The sequence below is a fragment of the Belonocnema kinseyi genome, chromosome 6, assembly GCF_010883055.1.
Source record: "Belonocnema kinseyi isolate 2016_QV_RU_SX_M_011 chromosome 6, B_treatae_v1, whole genome shotgun sequence".
Classification (NCBI taxonomy): Eukaryota; Metazoa; Arthropoda; class Insecta; order Hymenoptera; family Cynipidae; genus Belonocnema; species Belonocnema kinseyi.
The window spans coordinates 129044197-129049311 of NC_046662.1; positions in this window are offsets into that span (position 1 = coordinate 129044197).

Sequence of the window (5115 nt, forward strand, 5' to 3'; positions counted from 1 at the left end):
TGAAAGTATTCCTCGTAAAAAAAAAATATTGTTGGCCCGAAGAAGGGCCGATAAGAATAAAGTGAGAAATTCAATTGTAAATTCAATCTTCAAAATTGATTCTGAAATGTCCTCAGATTTAGTAGGTAATCTCATTAAAGGAGATTATTTTATTTAAAATTTAAGCCTGTTTGAAAGAACTAGTTGGCAACCAGATATCGATTGAAATAAAATAATCACCGTCCACTGCATTATGTTATCCCGCGTCGACTTATCATTGCTCTCTCTTTTCTAAGTGGGACATGACTTACGGCTACTGGTCATTGACGAAAGAGTGGGGGTTTTCTTTGGAGAATTGGCGCACTAACTCACAGTGGAATAAGATAAAAGAAACTACTTGAGACCTTTACGTCACTCGATCTCTAATTGCCGACAGGTATATATTTTTAAATTGTCAGTTTACTGTGTGTCTGTGTGTAGTTTTTACTGAACAGTAGCTCAGACATAGGTCCTAGTCCCGCGTGGGTTTACTTCACAAAAATAAGTGACGGATTGATAGTGCGGTGTAGTGAGTGCAAGAAAGAACTTTCCTACAATAAAAGTACGACAACGCTCGCCAACCACCTGCGAGTTATTCATAAAGTTGAGATGCAGTACACAAAAAAAAGGCAGCAAATTGAAACAACTTTTAGTGAATATGTTGCTCTTGGCCCAGGCTCTGTAGACGCACCGGACGAACAGGTAAAAAATGATTATTTTTTAATTTTTGATGAATTTATTTATGTAAATAGACTCTAATATTCTTACTGTCTTGCCGAAAACCTTGATTGTGATGTTTTTATTAGCGTCAAAAGCTCTAAATTATAATAAGGTTTTGTGAAAAAAATTGTTTGTAAAAAATTTCTTACTTTAATGTAAATATTCTCTATAGAGAAATTGCCCATTTTGACATTCTTTCATGAAAAGGCTCAGCTGATTAAGCAACAGAATCATGAAAAAATGGTCAAAATGTATCTTTGCTTACAAAAATGGTTAAAATAATTGTTAAAAGTCGGCTATTTCTGACTAATCATAATTGCACATTAGCATCTGTCGTATTTCTTATAAAACCTATAGATTTTAAGTAGCTTAGGTGAACACCCGCGCGCTTTGCGCGCGGAGTTCTGGTTCATTTTTAGATACAGGTCATTCAATTTAGCTTATTTCAAATTTCGCAATGCAATTACTAATATATTCTGACATTTAGATGGTTTTCATGTATTTATATTCTTTTCAGAGGATTTTAGTGATTGTATAAAAACTTTTCTTCTGTTTATGAATTTTATTTACAAATTTCATTTTTATCGACAGTCATTTTTATTTTTTCATTTAGCGTGTAGACAGACATATTATATATTTTTTCGGAGGTTTTTTAATGCAAATTTAAATATATATATATAAAACTTTGCTAATAATACAAAATGAAGTTCAATAAAAAATTAATAGAAAATTCGTTTTTTGTAATTCAGACGTGATTCCTTTCACTGAATTTGGTTTCTAAAAATCATGAAAAAATTAAAAGAATGATGAAGCTCACTTCTATTTCAACTTCTTAGAGAACTTTCAGGTCAGCCGAAATGGTATGTTTGAAATTTTGGCTGGATATGGAAAAAATTTCTCTTCAATACTTGAAAAATTAATGTTTTTAGCAGTTTTGAGTATAAAAAATTATATTTTATGCGTGAAACATTGATCTAGACGATTATATTACTGAACATTGTATTTTTTATAAAATGTTCATCGAAAACTCTTATTTATATTTATGAAATGAATAAGTTTTTATACCTAGTTATGAAATATAATTGCACATAATATTAATATATAATTTTTACATATAAATTTATATGTATCAGATGAAATAAGGAATTTAGTAATTTATGAATATAAGACATGAAAAATATGCGATGGATAAATCTTGGAATAACAATAAAAAATTTTCCGCCAAAATTTTAAGCATACGAAAGATATAATTTCGTGTGGCCTGAAAGTTAGAGTTTTCGGACGGTTCTATTACTTTGAGAATGGCCACGAGAATAAGAATATTACCGAGAATATAACCGAGAAATAAATTCCCTGATAATTTCTGAATTTGTTTTAATTAATAGAAAATCGCATTTTTTCTTAAATTTTTCGGTTGAGAATTCATCTCCGTTTTTAAAAGTTTGTTCTTTTTATTTTAAAGTTTACCTGATTTAGCAGAAATTAAGTCTTTCTTTGATAAAAATGCAAATGTTTGGTTAGAAATTAAGATATTATATTATTTTCTTGACAACTTAATTATTACGTAGAAAATTTACTTTTAGTTTAAAATTTACATTTTGGTGTTAAAAAATGAACTAAAATATTTTCTGGATGAAAGTTCCACTTACAAAAAGAATTTTTTTATTACTATTTCATCTGTTTTAGTACAAAATCGATATTTTTTGGATGAATATGCAACTATTTGGCAGAAAATTTAACTATTTTGTTAAAAATTCATCCTTTTGTATTGAAAGAATTAATCTTTTTGGATTGAGAATTCAATTTTTTTGGTATCAAATTATTTCTTGTTAAAAAATTCATAGTTTTATCGTGAAAACTCGACTTAAATCTTGTTCAACAGAAAATTCGACTATTTTTTTTGAAAATTTATCTTTTTGATTTAAAACTTCATCTGTTATAGAAGAAATATCATTTTTTGTCTGAAAATACAACTGTTTGGTTAAAAATCGTTCTTCTTTGTTTGATAATTCAACTAATTTGTTTAAAACATTTGATTGAATCGCTTTGTTAGGAAATTACTTTTTTTCTTAAATATTTATATTTTAAGTTGAAAATTTATCTCTTTGGTTAAAAGTTTAATTATCTGCTTATAAATTAATCTTTTTTAATTAAAAATTCAACAACTTGGGTGAAAGTTTACCTACATTTTGAATTTTTTTTATTGTAGGCTTATGTCCGGTTAAAAATTTAACTGTTTAGTGGAAAATACTTTTTTTTGTTTTTAAGAATTAATTTTTATTATATAACTGAACTTCTCCATTTTTTAAAATTGGTATTTTGTAGTTAAAATTCGCGTCTTTTTGTAAAAAATTCTTTTATAGTTTGAAATTTCATTTTTTTCCCTTAAAAATGCATCAGTTTCGTGGAAAAGTAGTATACAACTACTAATAAGTTTACTCGAGAGCCAATCACCTCGCGGATAAGTTATCTCCTACAGCTAACTTCTCAGAGTACACATCAATTCTTATGTTAAGGATCATTGCAAATAACGAAAAAATGAGTTGGTACGTGTCGGACGGTGTCCAAAGATGTGCTCTTTCCCGACTGTGCCTGTTGTGACAAACCAGTCACAACAATTCTGTCATTAATGATAAAAACGGTAGAAAAAATTTCACAGTGTGGATCATATTCCAATCACTGAATATTTCACAAATTATTGATTTTTACATTTTTGTTTATACATTAGAATTTGTTTTGAAATCTTTTTAAATGATATTTTAAAATTATTTTTTTGTAATATAAAATGGAAAAATGAATAGAAGATATCTCTGTTTGCAGGTTTCGGGTACTGATAGGACTGCAACAAATCTCATTGATACATCATCAGGATCGACGGAGGCTGCACCCAAATTTTTCAGGACATCTGGACACTTTGGATCCACTCAGATACCCCTAAGTATAATAGACCGTAGGCTGGCAAAGTAAATGGGAGCGTGATACGGATAAGGCCAATTTTCACATGAGATGTTCCTCTGATGATGAGGAACGTAAAAATGGGTGTCTGGCAGGTGTGAGCGGATGCGTTCACCTGTGGCGAGCTGTCAAAGGTGCGAATTTTTAGCAGTTAACTTACGTGACTCGGATAAGTTTGAAAATTGGTGTACATGTAGGGGCTGACATTAGAAATAGCACCTGCGCATTGCCAGGCGCTTACCTGGATGCAAAAGTGTTGCTAGGCGGCTTCGAAGTCGCCGGAAACTCAGGTGAAATTTCTCGAAATTGATTTTACAGGAAAAAGTTTGAAACAAAAGTTGGTCCACTCCCAGAGATTTTTCGAAAATTATTAAGAGACAAAAGGCACTCTATTACAGATATACTCCAAGATGAATAAGAAGTATTTGTTCAAAATGTTAATATTTACCAAGTTATTCGCATTTTCCCTTCTTTTTCCCATTTTTTCAATCACCTGCTGTAAAAGTGGGACGATGGTCGTGGGGGCTAAAGCGTTGGCTTTGGACCCACTCCTTCGGCTTGCGGGTTCGATTCCCGCCTCGCACTCTGGAAGAGTCTCGGTGGCCCATGCGGTGAACACTAGCCTAGCAAGGGAGTTGTTTATCTCCGGAGAGTCGTGGGACCGGTACCTCTAGAGAAAAAGGTTTTCTCTAAGTACTTAAGGCTGTTGCTCTTGGTTGCTGTATCTTTAGCAATTTAGAAGAAGGTGTGCTCAAAATTAGTACAAGAATAAAGTAAGTCTTGTGCAATGAATTGGCGTCAGCCACTTTCAATTAAAACAATAACTTATTCTGCTATAAATAACCATAATCAGTGTCACGTTCTCAGCTTCTGATTATCGTAGAAAGTTGTAATAAAGATGAATATGATTATAAAAATTAAACAACAAAATCGCTTTACTTTAAAATACCCATTATTTATTATTGTTAAAGTTGATGTTTTGTCGTCGAGATACGTTCGATCTTTATTACCATGACGAATGTCAAGTATCCCAGACCCAGCGTGGATCATTGGCGTAGGAATTACAAATTCTTGGTTGTCCATTTTGAATGCAGTTCTATACTCGGAGACAATATTATGCTATTTTAAAATACAAATTGTTGAGCTTCATAACAATCAGAGCAATATATTAAAACAATTAAAGACAATAATAATAACGGTGGTTTGGAAATAAAAGTTATTGATATGATTTTATTTCGTAGATACTCATCTCCAATCCCTAGAAAACCTGACACGGTCACATGAAGTCCTGGAATATGAGTTCAATTTTTCGAAAATTCAATATTTCACCATGTTCATTAAATAGGATTTTTAAGTGTCCGGCGGCACGTGTTAATATTTCAATTTCGAAAAAAAAACATTATGGATGTTCTTTCTGCAGAA